Source organism: Elephas maximus, chromosome 9 (genome assembly GCF_024166365.1).
Source record: "Elephas maximus indicus isolate mEleMax1 chromosome 9, mEleMax1 primary haplotype, whole genome shotgun sequence".
NCBI lineage: Eukaryota > Metazoa > Chordata > Mammalia > Proboscidea > Elephantidae > Elephas > Elephas maximus.
In genome coordinates this window covers 56,382,752-56,403,715 of record NC_064827.1, presented here as the reverse complement: position 1 = coordinate 56,403,715, position 20,964 = coordinate 56,382,752, and the positions used below count along the sequence as shown (strand labels likewise).

The 20,964-nt window shown below is 41.0% G+C and overlaps 1 protein-coding gene across 8 annotated transcripts in view; it reads right to left on the bottom strand.

Moving 5' to 3' along the window:
- Nucleotides 1-20,964, bottom strand: part of ZNF462 (zinc finger protein 462) — a 150,088-nt gene that overhangs the window by 118,623 nt on the left and 10,501 nt on the right. The window contains exon 1 of one of the 8 annotated variants that reach the window (XM_049897300.1): nt 5,759-20,216. The exons of the other annotated variants lie outside the window; for them this stretch is intronic. The gene's annotated coding sequence lies outside the window, so the exon portion shown is untranslated. Of the gene's footprint in view, nt 1-5,758; nt 20,217-20,964 lie in introns of those variants that run through there. 8 annotated transcript variants of the gene reach the window in all.

The window sequence follows — 20,964 nt, the reverse complement described above, 5'->3', positions numbered from 1 at the left end:
TGGTGAGGGGGGAAGAACTTACAAAAGTGATTTCATTTTCAGATGTGATTTAGTAATGGGACTGAAGATGATGCTAAGAGAAACCAACACCATGAAAACAAGAGTGCCAAGACTAAAAGGAATGTCCTTTTCTTAGACTTGGAACCGAAAATATTTTTCTCTCTCGTGACCATCTTAACTTCAAAAGCAGAAGCAAGGAATGTCAACCCGTATGGAGTTCGCTGGCTGCTTACTATGTTTCCATTCTTTCCACAGAGAAGGGAAAAGGCAGCCCATTGTGTGTCTCCTTTGCCAAGAGAGATGAGAAAAAATATCACTTGTTTTTAAACTTTCAGGGGACACAGATAACTCAGGGAGAATGATGAAAACACACAAAGATGAATAGAGATTATCTTGGAATTAAATATTAGAGTTTAAAAATCCAGAAAGTCTGAGAAATCAAGAGATATTCAGAACTTCCAGTGACAAATGGCACGGACTTCACAGCTTGTGTACTAGGGAAATGCATTTTTTTGCCTTTTTTCATTATTTCTTCAGTACTTTTGTTCCAGGAAGAGCTCTTCTTTACTGTAAGTATATCAAATAATCTCCCATTTCCTAGAAATCATCTTCTTTAGCCTGTATCTTCTCTGTTCCACCTTTGACTTTTCACAAATTCTCATCAAATTGGCTAAAAATCTCCTTGACTTCCTGTACTAGCCACATTCTTTGTCCTTAAAAGAGGAGGTGGGGGCTGGGGGGTTGTCTTATTCTTTACTCAACCAGAAGGGTACAGGTGAAGCCATGAGATTTAAGGATGCCATTTAGTCTTCAAGAATAAAGGTAGGTGAGAAAGTTGTTTGAGGCATCTCTTTGTTCACTACTGCGGGCAAGTTTCCAAGCAAGATTGTTTTGTGCTCTCATGATAATTAAACAACATAGTCCACTATGCACTCCCTATGACGCAGTACTGTTTCAGGTCACAGCATGACGCAAGTGGCAAGAGCTTTGGTGCAGAGGGCAATGGCAGGGAATGACCTCTAGAATTCCATGTCAAAGCATATGCCCTTGAACCTGAACACATCTGACTTGAGACATTCACCCACAGTTTGTAGGTAAGTCTACGTGTGTCAGTGTTGGTGCCGACAGGCCTCAAATATTTCTCATCACAAACAGTTTAGCCTAATTACATAATATAACAAATGTTTAGCCATGGTTATGGACAATAGAGAAAGAATGGCAGAAGGGTAAATATGTACGTTTATTAAGTAGTTCCAGAGTGTCGCATACTGTTTCAGCTTTTTACATGCCCAAGAAAGGATTCTAGAAGAAGATGGAAGAGTTTTCCTAAAGATGCTTGGGAAACTCTTCCAAACCAAGAGACTAGAAGATCACCATGTTCCTGGAGAGGGTACCTCAGGTGTTGCTGGGTTGATGAGTGGGATTTTGAAGCACATACATGCAAATGGTGTTTAAACAGGCTGAAAACAAATTTGAAGAGTGAGGTCATACGTAGCCTAGTCAAGCTAGAAAGCCTTACTATTGCCAAAAGAGCTTAATGTCATCATCAGATTTTATAAACTTTTAGGCAGAGTATTATCTAATGACCAGTGCAGAAAAAGACTAGCCTAGGAATACTTTAAACATATTGGAAGGATGGCAGATGCAATATGAGATCCATGTGGAATCAAGTTGAAGTCTAGAGGGTAAAGCACTCAAAGAAATGGTCAAGTCCATTAGTTGGTTTGGATATGCATATGCATCAATGCCACTTGCAACTTCTTAAATGAGTTCATCTAGATCAACTGGAAATTCCAACATGCCTAAAAAAAGGAATGTCAAGAAAGGCATAAAAATAGTTTTATTTGGGAGAGTTACCTTCAGCAATTACAGATAGCACAGAAGTCAGAGAAAATGTATTAAAATGTACCCCGTAAGGTATAGCAATGTGCTACACTTGGAGAATACTGAAGGCATAAACAATAAATTGTGAGCTTCTAGAAGGCAGCGTCTAGTTCTTCACTTCTGTATCTCCAACATTTAACAGAAGAACCAGCCGGTAGTGAAATGCTCAATAAATGTTTAAAAGAATGGACAAATGAATCAATAAGAGGGAAAGGCAATTCAGTCTGGGGTCCAGCATTCAAAAACAGGCTGTGTTTTTTCAACTAACCAAGAAGAGTCTGAGCAGGGAAAGGCTGTGCAAACACCCACGGAAGCCACAAATCAAAGAGAAGGGCAGGGGGATGCACAGTCAGACAAAGAGCGTTCACCAGCCCTTTTAACCAGACTCTGCCGTACATATACCACATCTCATCTATGGCATCATTTTCAAATCCAAAAGACAGCAGCAGCGACAGCAACAACCTGAGCTTGTTAGTGATCACAACGCTCTGAGCTACCAGAGCACAGGAAAGCAAAGACACAGGAAAGTTTTACAAGATAAATGGAGAGGCAGCGATTTCTGTGGCCTCTCTTTGAAAAGGGGTGGGGAGGAAGGGTGTGTACACAGGGAGTGGAAGAACTGACTTCCACCTAGGTGCCCCATTAGGCCAACAGTTTGCAAAACCAGGTATGTGCAATTTGCTTATTAAAGTTCTCACCCTGGGGCAACTGACAAGACTCATCAGTCCTGGAAGACAAGTGCTATGACCCCAAGGCAAGTTAAAGCATATCCGGAATATTTTAAGCCAGAAAGAGAATCTTTTTGTTAAAGTGAAAGGGGATCATTTTGCTTAAACAACTGACTAGGAGGAACAGGAATTAAGAATGGTTTGTTCCCAGTTTTGTGTAGAAATTATACCATTATCTCCCAAAACAAAGGCTCAAGGTTAGATTGAGTTTCCAAAAGGAGCAAGAGAAATGTTTTCATTGATGATTCTATACGGGGTGGCACTTCAAAAGGAAATGTTCCAGCAGAGCACAAAAGCTCCAAGGCAGCCTACCTTGGGCTACTTCCTAGGAGGTCCATGAGTCAACTCTCTTTTGAATACCAAGAACTCTTAGAAATCTAGGAAACCTTTCCTCCTCACTGGCAAATACAGTAGAAAAAGGGATGGATGTGGAGTGGGTGGCCAATGGAACCAGATGAAAGTGTCATTGCGTAAGAGGAGCTGTCTGCTGCTGAGGATGTCAAAAAATAGGAGAACCCCAATTCTGTTTCCAGACCAGCCAAGAGTGGCAAATGGATGCACCTTCATGGAAAATGACAGTAGTGTTTTCTTGGTTATCAATAGCATTCATCTCGAATTAGGTTTTAACACGTTGCTCTGCCTGTTAAACACAGCCAGCAACTTGCCAAACACTGACCCTATTCAGGGAAAGGGATTATCAGTTCATGCATAGGAGGATAACCACACCAAAGCCCTGGTGGTAGGTGCTCCATCTCCAGCGAGAACAAAGTCCTCATATACAGAATACCTATCATGAGCCTAGCAGTGTACTGGGCAACCACACATGAGATTGCCAGGTACATTTATCCCCCACATTTGTCCTCACAACAACTTATCTTTGGAAGCAGAAAGTGTTCCAAAATTATACTTAAATCCTTGAGGGTCACATTACAAAAAAATTTATGACCAAAGTATTTCCTTCTAAATTTACTACATGAACTATATAAGGATAACACCAAAAACTCCTCTTTAATAACAGTTTTGTCAATCTGCCTATACAAAAAAATCTATGGATTCCAATATGTTGAAAGGCAATCATGCCCCTGGTGCATTTAGTGAAATACAGTTTATGCTCCCATTTCAAAAAAAAAAGAAAAAAAGGCAAGAGAGGGCAGAAAAACATGAGATTGGCTTTGTTCCTCAAGACAAGTATCTAGAAGATTGTGTGCTACTTAATACCTTAGTCACCTTGGACAAGTCCCTTAAATGTTCTTGGATTCAATTTCTCCATCAATAAAATGAGATTAAATAATCTCCAGGCTTCCTTTTAGTTTCAAAATCACATTTATTGGAACACATGTATTGCTGCACATCCCAGAACACAATCTACTTCCCGTTCCATTATCTTATGGGAGTTTGTGTTTCTGATTGTATAAAGATGACAAGTAGGGAGAGTGTGGGCTAAGGTCAAGCTGGAGGATGGGGTGGTGGTGGGTAAAATATTATTTTTGTTACTTCATACACTCAGCACCCATGGTTAACATCAGGAGTCGGTAAACTACAGCCTGTGGGCCAAATCCGACCCACCACCTGTTTTTATAAAGTTTTATTGGTGAGGAATTACCCAGTTACACGTGTTATAACAGATAGGAAACCACTAAAGAAATATCTTGAAACAGTGATGGTCAGGTTTCCAGGGTCCTAGTTCAATTCTCTTCCACAAACCAGTAGTGTGACCCTGGGCAAGCCATGACCTCTCTGAACCTTTTTTTACTTCCACTTACAGAGGATGAGGATTTAGCAGTTGGTCTACGAGGTCTCTTAGAGCATGTAGGCAATAAAAGGCAGACTGTGGACAACGTGAAAGATGGTAATGAAACAGGGAAATGGGTAATTCCTCACCAATACCAAGGTTAGGGTGTAAGAACAATGCAAAAAGAAAGATCTTCAGCTGAGCTGATAAAAACCATGGTGAATACCCCTATCATTGGTTCAAACTGCTACTTAACCACTTAGTTACCTTGGATAAGTCATTTGGACAAGTTGTTCTGAATGAGATTCTCTGCCTCCTGACTAAATATTCTGTTCTTTGGTTTTAAAAGTTTGGGAATAGGTAGCCTTCATGAATACCAAGTGAGAAAGTAGTGTTTTGGTAGAGAGTAAGTCTGTGATTTTTAAATCACATAATTGCAAGGGACAGCAAGTATGGGGAAGTGCCATCACCTGTCATTTACCCTCTTCCGCCTCTTGCAGCCTTTTCTGCTTGATCTCCCTGCTCTTTTCTAACAAGCCTAGACAAGGCACAGAATCCTCAAAGCAGAGCTCCAGGAGGTCTCCACCAATCAATCAAAATTGGCACAAGAAATGGAAGCTATTTGCCAACGTTGTTGTAGTAGAATAAGCATAGATCGCCAAGGCAGGAAACTGAATTCCATGTCAGGCTTCCCTTACTAACTTCCTATATTGTGGACTTTGGACAAATCACTGTTGCCTTTCCAGAGCTCCAAAATGATGGGGTAGGGCTAGATGATTTCATAGGTCTATCCTAGCCTGGGATTTCAGGTCTTTGAATATACGCAGCGACTTCACATTTCCTACAGATGACAGTAACTCCTTCCCTTTCAGATCTTATCCCTTCCCTGTTTTTGTCGGTGACTCTGCTGCGTACTTGTGGATCAAGATTTAGAATGTGCTCATGGACTATGTCTGGATCCTCAAGGCGGCATCCCGGCATTTTATTTTTAAAACTGGGAACCAGTATCATTGCCAACATGCAGAGGCTTGAATCCTGAGAGTTGGATACCCTTGAGTCATTATCAACTTTCAAAATAGGCAGCAGCACATTCACTCAGCTCAACAGAAAGACACTTCCAGCTTTAAAATAATTTGGATGTACATAAACACGCTGGAGTTATGAAAAAATAAGAGGAAGTTTAAAGAATGGGAGTGAGGCAATAATCCCACCTACCTTCCTACTATCCCACCCCCACTTTTCTTTTACTAAATCAATAATGTTCAACAAGTCATCATGCAGCTACCTGCCATCATGCTAAAGGCAACACATCAACTTCTTGGGTATGAGTTACCTCTTGATTATTATTCAGTAAAATACAAATTATTCAAAATAGGCATCACACATTTTTTAGGCTACTTTGAACATACTTTACCTTCTCCTGGGGAAAACAAAAGCCTCCGCCTATCTAGATGAGGAAACATCCAAAGAGCAAATCCTTATAAGAACTCATGACTCTCTCTGGTATTCTTCCCTTCTCTCCAAGTGCTTTACATGAAGGTAGGTGGTAGGGGTTGAGCTAAGAACTGGGAACTCTTAAGAATCAGATGGACTCCAAAACACCAACTCAGTCCCACGTGCAGGATAGCCATTTCAAGTTGTCTTTGTCCAAAGTCTTGGGCAGCATGAGCTCTGCACCATATGCCTAAGAGGTGACCTAATGCTGATTTCTGCTGGGGCAGCTGGAACACAACAGGATCGTCTGCCACAGTGATCTGAATCACTTCTCAGCAACATCTCAGGGTTAACAAGATCACATGTTCGGCTGCTACTTAAAGCCTTGGAGCCACTTCAACCTCTTAACTTGGGTAAGCATTAGAGGCCTAGTAGATAGTGTCCAACTCCTCAAAATAACTTTGAAGAGACTATCCTCCCTCTTGGAGCGTCTAAGGATGCCAAGGACATGACCATCAGTTCTAGGGCCAGACCACTGCTTTCTGTTACTAAAAAATTACTGTCAATAAGAGAAATTTCCTCAACTTTCTTCCTTCTTTCTACTCAATTGTTTCTCCTTCCCTGCTTGTAAAACAACATTCTACTCACTCCCTGTCAGACTTTTAAAGTTAGAAGAAAACATGGAGAAAAAAATCATCAAATTCCTTGAGCAATATTTGTTCAATAGCCATTCATTTTAATGCATGGAGGGTTTTTTTTTTTTTAGTCACAGTGGTGGTAGTTGTTTTGGGGGTAGACAATATGTAAACAAAATAAATAATTCCCCTGAATTATCTCAGGAACCCAAAGTGCCTAAGCTGTCAAATTTTGAAACAAAGGACATTTTCCTTTGTGTTGACATTAATGCAGAAAACGTACAAGAAAGGTTATGCTGAGCATACCCGTTTTTTTCAAGCAGAATTCCATCTTTCCAAGTTACTTAACTGGTTTGGCCATCCATTCATTCACCACTAGTGCACTCAAGATCAACTACAAATCAGGCAGACTATTCAACCCTAGATCATAGTGATCCTTTACCCAAGGTCACACTGATTCACAAATGGGCCAGTTAGCTCTGGCCCAACACCAGAATCAATAGCTTCCAACCAGGCTATGCAGGCAGACTTACAAATCCAAATCCTTGGTCAACAAGCACATTTCTTTGTTAACAGAAAAATACAAAAATTACTTGGGAGGTTCAGTAGCAATTTCTTTGTATATAGAAATCAACATAATGTAACTTCTCTTTGCTTCTGCCAAATGTATTAATATGAAAAAAAAAAAAACTCAGCCAATTTAATTGATGAATGACAGATCCTCTGCTGACATTGCCTTCATGGTTAGAAGGAGGGGGGCTGGGATGGTGGTAGTGGTGGAGCATAGTAAGTAGCCTGCCACTAAGATGACATTTCCCAAACCTAAATCACTTGGTATACAGCACCCTTAAGGTGCCCTGAAGGTACTGAATTCCCGGGGAAGAAAAGACGAAAGTCTATTCCATAGCCCAAATTATTATTTTATTTTTTTTTAGCAGCTGCCAAATATCAAGTTCTGACAGCACCTCTTTTCCTTTTCCTACTTCCTCTATGTAAGACATTCAAGCACAGTGACTGCCTCTTCCTCCCTTGCCTAATGACACTGAATACCCGAGACTAAAATCTGGCTGAGAATACACGTGGTTATGCATGCTCAGCTGCTTGCTAATCCAGAGCTCAGTGGTTCGAACCCACCAGACGCTCCACAGGAGAAAGATGTGGCAGTGTGCTTATATAAGGGTTTACAGCCTTGGAAACCCTATGGGGCATTTCTGCTCCATCATGTAGGATCACTATGAGCCAGAATTGACTCAACAGCAATGGGTTTGGTTTTGGGTTTTAACCTAGACATACCGAATCCCTCTCCAATGGCAGAACCTAAGAACCTATTTTTAACAAACCTTTTCATTTTTAAGTTCTCAAGGATTCTGAAGATCAGCCTGGCTTAGGAATCACTGCTCCAGTCCACAGTTGTGGTGATTTTTAAAAAAGTAAATTTAAAAGGAGCTGTCCACCCCACTCCACCCCTATACACACACACTTGTGGTTCCTCAAACGTTTTCTTTCTGAGCCATGGAGAGAGAACAGAATAGCTTCCTCCACTATCGCCCAAATATCCAGCAATTAGCAGACTAGACTCACAGATTCTTCACATTCTGAAGCTGTTAAAACAAACACTGTGCGTCTGGTGCAAAGTTTGTCCACCAGCCCCATGACTCGTGTGTGCTCTTCTAGCCACCGAAATGCATGAGCCAGGGCTGCTTGTTCCAGGTAACATAATAAATAAGTCAAAGGAGCCTCAGTCTTGTATTCTCAACTCCATCCAAACTTACTAATCCCTTGTTTGCAACACAAAAATAACAACAGAAAAACAAAATAACCTATCATTAGCCAAGTCTAATCTTTCTTGGCAGTAATAATTTCACTTCGGGTACATCAACACCAAACTTGGCCAAGCACACACAAGAAATGAACCAACAATGTAGACCTCTTGTGCAAGGTAATCTGGGAAAATGCAACTCTCTAGAATGAGTCAGGATGAAACATGATTAAAATCAGAATTAGTAAATGGGACTATGAAGAGAAAAGTCTTTTCATTTTCAGTCCATACACTATCCCGCCCTCACTGGGCCAGCATTAATATGATCTCTGCTTCAGAAAGGCTTTGACTTTCCTGCTATTATCCTAGTCTTGCTTTAACACATACTTTATATTAGAATGCGTTCCAGGAAGCATATGGCAATAGAACTAGGTCAACCATTAACCAAATAACAGGAAACTGCTCTGCAGCGCACACCCTTCAAAAGCTTGCTTAATGAGCTGGCTCTTCAGAATATGTCCTTCAGTGAGGTTGGAACTAACAGGATCCATGGGTTTCTTTAATGCTGCAAGGTCACCTCATACCTAGAAGGCTTCTGCACCTACTACATTTTCAATGGTCAAAATCATTCCATTGACACGGTCAAGAAATAAACTCTAAGGTGAAAAAGCATGTTTTCTGAGCCTACTTCACCATCTTCAAAGAGCATGACTATTATCCCGGTTCCGTTGCTTCACTCTTCCAATTCTGTTAAGTTTATAGGAAATATTACAAACCAATCTTTTCTTTCCATAACATTCTTTTCCCTGTATTCCTTGAGACTACCACACCACCAATCTACCCCCAAAGGAATACAGGTAACAATCCATTTAGACTTAATAGGTCAAACCCTTGAAAAAAAGATCTATCTTCCTAAATATAAAACTGCATCAGTTCCTCCAGAACCAATGATCTTGGATCTTTGAATAGTCCTGAATTCAAATTTTTCTCCCTTCAACGTTTCAGACTCAGGTCTACAAAATCTGGCTTAGCAATGCACTGAAGGGTCTTTCAGGGTCACACCAGGGAATTTTCATTCTCCAATTAGTATTCTTTAGAGAGAAAGAAAAGTAAGGCACGGGAAGAAACTACCAATAACCAAACTATCCTTGGCCTCTTTAACCTAATTGCAATCTGGACATTCTTACTCTCAAAATACATTTAATAGGGACTGAAGAGTTGAAACATTTCCCTTGATTAAGGACTCATATTAAATCTCATCTTTAAAATTAGAATTTCAAAACTAAATCTCCACTCACTAAAGTTGAATGGTATGTGTCTGGGAATATTTGGAGTAGCAATCATTGCTTAAAAGAAGTCAAGATATACTGTTTTATTTAAGAAAGCTAGGTGTAGTCAGGGAATAGATATCTAAGAACAATGTGACCTTTCAAAAAGTGCTTGGTTTGGTTTACTGACTAAACACATACTTATTAAATATGTCCTGCAAGGCAGTGGTGATACGGTGGTGAACAAGGGAGACCCTGGACCTGTCTTTCTGTACCTTCTAGTCTAGTCCTGCTCAATAATTGCATTGATCATGAGTCAAACGAGCAGTTGGCCTTCAAAGTTGACTTGGCTAAATTTTAACTCTCTAAGGTCTCTTTCCCTGAAAACAGTCAACACAGCTTCATTGAGTTGCCAACATAAGGAATGGCACACTAGACTAGAGGTCAAAGAAGCTTACAAGAGTCATTAAAATTGTTAAGTCTGTTGGATTCTGGATAAGTAAATAGCTCAACCTTGTGCTATTCTTAGAAATTTCAGGTTTGTTTGTTTTTAAAGAATTAGTTGTGTAATGACAGTCAAAACAAAACAAAAAAAAACCATAACCTCATCTAAAAAATTTCTATTACAGAGTGTTCAAGACAGTGCAAAGATAGGTTGATATTTCCCCTCCCCTTTACCAGGTTTTGGAGAAATTGCTTCAGAGAGGTGCACATTGGCTTTTAAAAGTCACCAAAAAATAAAAAATACTGCTCAGTCCCTCATGCCAAGAAGGTAAATGTTTATCAATCCCACCAGTACGAGCTTCAAAGAGCCCCCAACTGGGATCTCATGTGATACTGAAGCATATTATGACTCCTAATCAGACAGCTATTATTCAACAGTGCTCTGCCTATAGTAGTTTATAAATACTGTCTATAGTAAGTGTTTTATAAAAACTTACAGATGAAAGAAAATAGAATTAGTATTTCTTAAGTACCCACAAGACACTTAAATTCATGAACTTGTTTATTCCCCACAAGAACTTTATAAAGAGGCTATTTTTTTTCTAGATAGGGAAATTAAGGATCAGAAATTAAATCATTCACTCAAGGCCACGCAGCTACTCATTGGTTCTGTGGCCTATGATCTTTTCACTACACACCATGGCTCTCACCAAGATCTTTACTAGCCTACCCACACTGACAGCAAAGGCTTCAGTATATGTGGCTTTTGTGTTAGATTCAAGTGTTCCTCCCTACTATGAGTGCATGCTGAGCCCAAAGTAATCTCCAAGACCCTTGAGGGACACTCCAGTGTTTCTCAGAATGCCCAAATACTGATGATAGAACAAGGTCAGGGCAGGACCTAAGATATGAAGCAAGATGAACTCAGCAGGTCCTCCTGCCAATTGCTCTCGTCCTTACTCATCTACTGGAGCGTGCCAAGGCCTGCCTGTAATGACGCAGGAAAGGGTCACCATGGGTGATCCTATACCCTCCAGATTGCTACAAAATAAAAGCTCGGTGCTGAGACAGGCTGGCTTCTTGATAATCTGCCAACATTGTTTCATAGGAATCAAAATTCTTAAAGAAACTATTTGCATCAGTTAACCTGAGAGTTAAACCCAGGAGGTACAGAGTAAAGCAAAGGTCTAAAGGTAGAAGGTCTTAGAATCTAGGGACCCAATCTATCTGTGAAGCCCATGTCCTCACTAAAATGGTGTATTTTTCTTTACACTGAAGTTGTGACTATAAACACAGTTAAATACAGAAGTATAAGATGAGTATCATAATTATGAAAGGCCCAACTTGATGCCATTAATAAAAATGTGCCCACACAACCACTCTTTCTACTCTAGTAGCTCCACAAAACCAAAACCCGAAAAAGCAGGACAGCTGAAATTTAGAGCTACTTAGCATAAACAAACACAAAGTCCACACTTGGGTTAGGAAATGTTGCTAATTTTAGACGACTGCTGGTATCTGATGGAGTGGAGCCTGGACTTCTCATCAGTTGATTCCAACCCTCGCGCCTACATTTAACCAACCCCACCTCAAGGTTTCTCCACGATGGAAAACAAGTGGTGAGTTAGCTCAAAGAAGGAATTCACTCCTGCCCTGTGAGGTCTTCACAGACAAACTATCCCGTCGGCTCCAGACCCCCTGTGCCACGGAGGCACTGTGCCATGGATTGAAGAGGACATTTCAGCATTAGAAACATCTGATGGTCAGACCTTGTCATGCTTCTACTGATCAGCATGTGAGGAAAGTATTCATTCAAGTGAGGCTGTGAAAATCCCGAGCAGGCAGCAAGGATTGAGCAGGCTCTTCTTGGTGGTCAAGTGCAACTCAGCCGATCCCAATCCTAGGAAAGCTCTGGAATGCTCCATGTCTTGCATGCACACAGAGCACAGTCTCAGACATTAGAAACAAGTCTAGTATTACCTGCAACCGATATGAGAATCTACTATTGTGAGAGGCAGTGAGTTGCGCTCTCTCCCTCTTTCTCTGTCAGCTGTGAAGTCCACTGAAAGTCCAGCCAAGTGTACTTGCGAATTTCTTCCCCTCTCATTCCAGTGATAGGACCCAATTTCAGCCTGGTGGCTTGCTTTACTTGCTCAACAAAGTTCAGCTTTATAAAAAGAAAACAATCTACCCCTCCGACTGCAGAAGCTTTCTTTCCAGGAGAACTAGACAGTCCTGATGGCTCTCTCCAGTTACACAGCAATTATGTAATTGCGAAGCTTCTACAGAATCACTGGAACCACTCTGCAGCCTTCTACCAACTACAGCTGCAACACACTGTTCTGAGATGATTGCAGTCTTTGAGCGATGGCTGTCTCTCCTCTGAGTACAAAGGAACGTACAACGGGATTCCATCTCAACCACAAAGATGCTCCTGCCTAACGAAGCCCTTTCTCCTCCTCCTAGTCTGTGCAGCAAGCTCTTTCCTTTGCCCGCCCTACATGTGTGTGGAATGTGGCTCACTTTGTTTATGCTGACAGGTTCCAAAAGAGGCTGAAAATCAGCTGAAGTTCTGCCATGGACCATGCACAAGGTAATCATTTAACACATAATATGTAAGCTCCAGAAGAGGACAAGATGCAAGGGGGGCGGGAAGCATCTCTCTAGGCTTCCTGCACTGGCATGAAATGACTGCTTCCCTTCCTTCTGCCAGCTCCAATCCTTCATGTTGACATTACACATCCTGTACTGTAGATCCACCCCCATGCTGCCGCTTGCCCAGCTGAATTATCTCCTGCGTCACAGCGGTGGTAACAGAACTGCTGGCTCGGCAGACCTGAAAGCACCATTTCAGTGCTTAATGCATTCAGCAACTGGACACATCACCAGTGCGTCCGGGCTGGTTTGTGGCCCTCTCAGCAGCCATGCAAGACTCAGCCTAACCTTCTGCTAACCAGATGGTCTGTTTGCCTCTTGGGACCAAACCATTAAACTTTACTTTATTAAATCCTATCAAAACGTGGGGACAGTTTACAGCAGTGTGTCTGGTTCATCTCCAACAGGGTTGCTAAGATGAAAATGACCTAAAAATAACTAGAAACTCTACTTCACACCAACAGAGAACAAGAGAATCTGGAGTAAATATTTAAATGATCTACCAGATTACGTACCACAGCAGCACCGACTACATGTTTAGCAAACTATTTTGTAAATACACACACACAAAGAGGCAGAAATGCATGCATCTAAACAGCCACCCACTTCCCATTGCCTAAGCCACAGTTCACCATCCCCGGGCCATTTTAATGTGGTGGAGGACCTCCATCTCCATCATAATCACTGTCGATTACCAAAACAAAGAGCCTATCACAACTGTGACAGAGATATTGTGATAGATCCACCCCCTGGCTGGACTACATAGGCACATGGCAGGCAAGGATCCTACTCAAAAAGGTGTTTGATAAATGTTGGATGAATGAATGAACAGAGGAATGAGTATACGTTTCTTGAATATAACCACTTTCTATAAAGCACATCTTATGATAGAGAAGATACTACATCTTTCTAATTCTCTCATCATCCCACAACTACAAACTAGGCATGCAAAACCAGGCTGCAGATGAATGGCAAGTTGCAAGCCATCTGCACCAGAAGCACTGGATGGCCACTAATTGGTAACGGCAAATGAACTGTGGAGGTGGCCATTTCTTGGGCACCTGGTAGGGTGCTAGGTGCTTTATACGCATTATGCCTTTTAATCTTCACCAGAGAGAGAAATCCATGTTAAAGACAAGAAATCGGAGGTTACGAGCAAGTTCAGAGCTAGGAAATCAGCAGTAGGTAGGAGCTTGAATTCAGGTCTTACTCCAAAACCAACCACTTTCTACTACTGGTAATAATAGGTAAATACAGGGATTACAACGTGTAAAGAACTGAGCACATGTGAAGGTGGCCTTCCCAAATATATCCCTCATCTAAGTCTTAAGGAAACTGGAAAAACGTTTTTACTCCCAGAGCTGTCCTGGAAGTTCTGATTTCAGATTCTACCGCCTGGCTTATATTTATTATTATACTGAAGGCATTCTGTATTATTATAGCCATTACCATACCCACAACTATACCCCCACTCCTTTAGTTCTGGGGTCCACTCTTTGAGACCAAAAATCTCTAATTGCAGAGAATCTTAGAGCTCTGAACACTGGTAAATGCATGGTCTCTCTTCCTCAAATATCTTTGGACACAATTTCTAAGTGATGACTATAAAGTTTTGTTTTGTTTTTATAAATTAAAAAAAAAAAATTCCAATGACACCTTCATGGGTAATTTGCTTTTAAAGGTGAAAAATCGTGGTACTGTTTACCAAACAACCACTTCCATCTTCTTCATCTTTGCCACTAACATAAGCACTATCACCACCACTGCCACCAATGAAGCCACCCATGAATGTTCGTTTGGCCAGAGCAAACGAGGTTAGGTTAGGTAAGTCCTGTTAGGCTCCACCAACATTATTCCACATTTTGAAATATCATCCACCCTTAAGATACTCTAAAATTAGCCTCCTTCTTTACCCCTGAGATCTCAAAGCATCTGAGTACATTAGCAAGACCAAGTGAATGTGGACTATTAAACATTTGCACAGAAAAGATCAGACCCATTTGTATGCAACGCTACAGGACAGTCCTCAAGCTGGCTTGGAGCTACCTACATGATGGAAGCAACAAAGGGACATCCAACATTTACATTAAACCAAAACCCAAACCCGTGCCATCCAGTCAATTCAGACTCATAGAAATCCTATAGTACAGTAGAACTGCACTACAAGGTTCCAAGGAGTGGCTGGTGGATTCGAACTGCCCATCTTTTGGTTAGCAGCCAAATGCTTAAAACACTGCGCCACGAGGACTCATTTATATAAACAGAATCACCAATATTTCCAATGCAATACGTACAGTTTTCTTAGACGAATCACTTTTTCCAGAATGATACCGAACAACAGGAATAGCAATAATATCTTTCTTCCAAAAAAAACTCAAAGAACTTCACATTTATTTAAATCATTCTCCCACAACACTCCAGGGAATATCTCTGCCAGGTTAGGCCAGGCATTGTGACTGAGTAGATGCACTCTTCCAAGAGGACATGACATCATTCTCAGGTAGTTTACAAATTCCTCCTGAGTGCACATACACAGATAGGGAGTGCTGCTGCATCCACAATTAAACAGACCAGAGGCTCGCCATCTAGAAATGTCTATCTATGCATGGGCAACAGATACAAGGACCATTTATCAGTTCAGGCGCACCCAGCACAAAATTAAAGAGGCAGGATTCAAGAACTGAATTTAAGACCAAGGACCAAAGAGTTAACATACTAACCATAGTTGAATACGGCAAAGCCCTGCGAGACCTTGACCTCAGGCTCTCTAGCAGTGAAGAAAGAAAATTATCATTTTCTGAGGGCCTATTACGAATCAGGAGCCCTGGCAGCATAGTGGTTAAAGCACTCGACTGCAAACCGAAAGGTAGGTAGTTTGAAACCACCAGCGGCTCTGGGGTAGAAAGATGTGGCAGTCTGTTTCTGCAAAGCTTTACAGCCTTGGAAACCCTATGGGGTCGCGATGAGTCGGAATCCCCTCGATTGCAGTGGGTTTGGTTTATTATGAACCAGGGTCCTTCCACACATGTTGCTGTTGTTGGGAGCCGACAAGTCAATTCCAACTCATAGTGACCCTATAGGGCACAGTAGAGCTGCCCCACAAGGTTTCTGAGGCCGTAATCTTTACACAAGTTGATCTCCCATGGAGCAGCTGGTGGGTCCAAATTGCCAAACCACCAAGCTTTCAGTTAGCACCCCAGCACTTAACCACTGGACCACCAGGGCTCCTTCTTACACGTATAATATTGGGTAGGAAATCGTGGGGACAGAGAGGTTAAGTGACTTACACAAGGTCACACGGCTAAGAAGTGACAGAGTCAGACTTCAAATTGTAGACGCTCCTTTTCCATGAGAACTACGGTTCATCTACTTTCTTAATGGAAACTCTTTCAAGGAGCACTTCATTTTCACCTAGAAATCCTAAGGGCAAAAATTTGCACTCCTGATATTTCAGCAAAAAATGAGTGCCTTTTTTTTACCTAGAGAGGCCCTACATAAAAGCTAACTGAGCTCCTAATTGTTCTTCAACTGCAGGGACATTTAGCCATGGTGCGCAAATTTTAAGCACATTATTTTCCCTATATAATTGCATGTCAGGAAGGGAAGGCTGCCAAGTGACAATCTGGCCCAGTGATTCATGGTGTCATACTGGCATACCCACTTATGATACAGGTTGTTGTTTGTGTTTCCTAGAAATCATTGCCTTCGTTTGGGAGATAAACAGTAAACAATGTCTCCAGCAATGACAACTTCTTTTTATACTAGAATACACTGGTAGTGAATTTCCTGAATTTTTTAGGGGGAAGGGAAAGGTAATATAAAGTTAAAAGTTATAGCATTATATTCCTCAGACTTCAATGATCATGTTGATAAGACATTATCTTAAACATAGCTGATGCTTCTTTTTTGTTTAGAAACAATAAACCATGGCTGTCAAGACAATTCCGATTCATAGTGACCCTACAACAGTACCTTAGAGTAAAAGCTCTACTCAAATGACTCACATTCAATATACCAAGCAGGTTCCACGTGCTGGGGAGAAAAATGATCTAGCCAGTTTTGTATTTTTATGCTTCAAGATCCCTATTTGCTGCTTTATTAATGCTTTTCAGTAATACCTGCCTCTTAAAGGCTTAATTAAGGATTTATTTTTCCCTAAATACCAACACAAACTATACAATGTGTGCATGGTCACAGACAAAATAATTTTGTCACTGACCTTTCTACTAACACAGGGAAAAGAGGATGGGAAGGTGGCAAGGTGGGGTGGGGTGGGAAGGAACAGGCAGGAACACATCGAGAACATTGAATTCACTGCCCAGAAGCGGCTTCAAATAAGATCACTAGCACTTACCTGTGTTGGGGTCAATTTTGATAATTGTAGTTGATGTCTAGAAACGGGGTTATGAATACAATTACCATGAAGCAGCAATTGGGCAATCACAACCTAATTAAGCCCACTGACTAGATTATCTTGTTTTCCCCCTAATAATCACATAACATTTAACACTTGCTAATTTCAGGACCTATGGGTGATGTTCATTCATTATTAACAAGCCACAGGCACCGGTCAGAAGAATGGGCAATGTACTCCAAACACTTGAGTCAACCAAGCGGTAGGGGTGAATTGCAGGGACAGCCAACATCTGCTCTCACCACTTCACTTCTCAGCCCCTCAAATTACTCCTTGGAGGCAAAGCCATGGGAGAAGACAGAACGAATGATGAAAACTTCTGCTTAAGTGGAAGGATACAACTCTGCTTTCTTAAGTGTGTGTGCTATTTTCTGTCATCTGTACAATATGCTTTTTCACATTACAGTGGAGACTATGATTCCTCTGCCAGGCCTGCATACTTAAGCCTTATACATTTATTTTGTTGAACCTGCTCTAAGGCTCCCTCTCCTAAGGCACCTCTCTTGCTGAATGTGGTCTCAAAGTCAATGTACTAGTCCCACTTGAATGTCACTGCACCCACAAAAATACACTGGCCCAATTCACCTTTACTTTCTGCAAAGCAGCTCCTGAGTGTAACCTGGGTGGGTTCCTCTTCAAAGAATTAAGAGGAAGATTGAAGAAACAAGTTAAGGACTGGTCTTTGAGACAAGCTGGTCTGAAGGAATATCTTAGATGGACAGATACTACTGACTAGGGTCACAATTTATGCTAAGGCTAAATTTCTCTAAATTAGAAATTCTGTCCAGAGAACCACATCCTTTGGTACCGTTCAGTTTTACTCTTTTCAATAATGTAGTTAATTTTTTTTTTTTTGAGTCTTTTTTCCCATTAAAGGCCATTATCTAAGAAAAGAATGATTTTGATAAGTTTGGTAGATACTGATGTTCATGTTGGGTAAAAGCAGATGGCTCTGGGGCCTTCTCTGAAACATTTTATGAGCAGTATAAATACTATCCTCCTACAAAGGCTTTGGGTATGGGTTTGTCAGGGGACAGAGCAACTGAACAGATCCATAGCAAAGTTAAGATTTTACAAAATCATCACCAGCTGCTTTGGGCTGAAGGGTCTACTCAGCAATTAATGCCCAACTGGCTGTCTTACAGAAAAGCTACTGTACTGGATATCTTAGGGATATTTGGACTTGCTCCATCCCCCTTAGTACAGCTTGTTACTCTATTAGGGACATTTGCAGTCATCTATGAACAGCAGCTTCCTTACTGTACTGTGATGTTTCAAGGAGAGGCAAATAAAACCAAAATGTTCATCATGTCTCCATGATCTAAACAGAGCACGTGATGATCACTGAGGTGGAAGGGAGGACTTACTAGCACTCACACTTTTAAGAATATCTGCACCATTTTTTTAAAATGGCCATTAGACAGGAGAACTAATTTGCTAATACACCTTTTAAAAACATTTCTCATGCTTACAGTAACCAGATCAAATATAGGACGCTGAGGCTTCAAACGAGCCTTAAGAAGGGAAAAAAGAAAGCACCTTTTCTACTTAAAAAAAAAAAAAAAGGGGATAAAAGCCACACAGTCTATCTTTCTGGCATTAACAGGTGGGTCCTCTTTTTAAAAATCCACGTTTGTAAGTACTTTACACTACTGAGCTTGATAGGAGTACAATTTTAAAATATTCATTATATAAAGTGCCCTCTACATAGTTCCTTGTTTTGTTTTTCCCACTGTCTCTGCACTCAGAAGAACAGAAAGTGGGTACTCTTTAGTTAAACATACTGTCACTCTATTACAATAAGTTATATCCCCCATCAACTAATATAATTAATTTTCCATTATGCTCTGATTTCCTTCCAGAATGCCAGGATATTCTCCTGGTATAAGCAACTGGAAGAGATAAAACATCATAAACATAAGCTATCAGCATACTAAGTAATAACCAATAATCAAGCTAAGAACCAAGTCCCTGGAGGTAGTCCCCTTGAGTATGGATCTGGGCTCCTCCACTTTGTAGCCTATGGACCTTGGGTAAGTTACCTCTCTAAACCTCAGTTTCCTCATCCATACAAACAGTCCCTGAGCCACACTCAATGTTAAAAAAAAAAGTTACCTAATTAATATTAATTATGAGACACTCCAGGAGAGGAAACAGCGTTTTGTTGAAGGTCTATATGGTATTTCCACTCTATAGAGGAGTTTGCAGAATTTTTGATAAAGTAATCATATTTGTTCTCCTTATGGGCAGTGTTCTTACCCAATATTAGAATGGACAATATTGAATTAAACAGCAGAAGGGGCAGAAAGTCCTTGCAGCTGAACTTTGACATTCAAATGATAATGGTATCTTCCATACAGATCCCTTCCCCAGTTATAATTACTGAATATTAATAGCCTTCAGAGGAGACTACTTAAGATAGAAACCATTGAAGAGAAAAGGTTCTGGGTGATGAGTTATTGGAATCTTCACATGATCTCTAGGTCCATCTTTCTTCAGTCTATAACCCACTGTTCAAATTTTCTACCAAATGAGGAACCACTAGATCAGATCCACGACAATCTGAGAATTGAATGACAGATGCTCAATACCTGACTAATTGATCAAAACACAAAGGGATAATGTAAGCAAAGATTAGCATGACTAAACATTCTGGACCACACCGACCTTATTTTGGATTTTAAAATGCCAGGACTGCGTTGACAGGCCAGTCTGTGACACTTGGCTGGAGCAAATGGCTTAATCCCAAAGAGGACACCATGTAGTAGTCATGGGCCATTCCTTTCCCTCTGAAATAAGCATGTCTGTGTTCTAATTTCTTTCCAGTACCCAGAGCATAGGTAGAGAAGCTCTATGGATAGCTTTAAAGAGGACTATCACATTTTCTGCCCATTAATAATGCAGCTATTTTCTGTTGTGCTCTATTCTCTACTGAGTTCATTTTCCAGGAAAATCTCCACCTAGGCAGAGTTAACCAGTTCCCTCAAATTTCCATTTACCCCTTATCCGAAAGGCTGTATTTGTAACTCCACAGTCACATAAATTGCCTTCCAAACCTAATTCTATTTGTTACAATAGGGACTGACCAAAAAATATGGGCTTAAGCACTCGTCTTCATATTTCACATGCAATAGGTACCAAATTACAAGGTTTTTTGCTATTTGCATTACTGTTTTCATAAAAGCCATGCCTTTCTTCTTCCTGAGGGCTCTTCCCAGTGGACAGACCTCTTCTGACTTATCAATCATTCCCCTGCCTCTCTTCTTTTCCCTCTCCCACCCACCCAAGCAGTTTCTCCTTCCCACCCAATTTCCACCACATAATTATGGCAATGCTTTAGCCTACTTTTCTGTTGGCTTAACAACCCTGTCTATTTTCTACTTGTGCTGATGCTACTGTTGGCTTTTCTGAAGGGCTAATCCGCGTATCCTTTCAAGGCCTAACTTCCCCTACCATGATAGCAGCTGGAGCTCTGATTCACAGGTCCCTTCCAAAGCTTTTCATTAGCAATAGAAATGAGATGGTTTAGAAACCCATTTCTTAATCTGCAGGTGAGTACTGGAACCTTTGTGCTGCAAACATCTTTCAAGTATCCCACATTGTGCCATTACACAATTATTTTCTGGGTAATAAGTACAATGTTATAGGCACATTTGCAGGTTAACAGGGAGAATGTTCACTCAGAGGAAATCAGCTCCCAACCTCCTGGCTCTGGCATTTCCCAGCTCAAAAGAGAAACACTCAGTAGACATGAGCAAAATTGAAGGATAATAGCTTTACCTTCTTAAATCTGAACAGGGAAGAGAAGAATTCCAAAATCTGAAGGCCTTAGCTTGTGTTCTGGTTCAACTGGCCAGACAAGAGCTTAGGGAGCCAGTTTGGCCTTCCCCAGCTGGGCTCTGTGGCAGATAAGCCTCTCCACAAATCCTGGGCTTAATTACTTCTGACACAGTTGTCTCGCCTGGGCCTCCAGCTCCTTTTGTGCTCAAACCAATCTGAATCCAAAGGTAA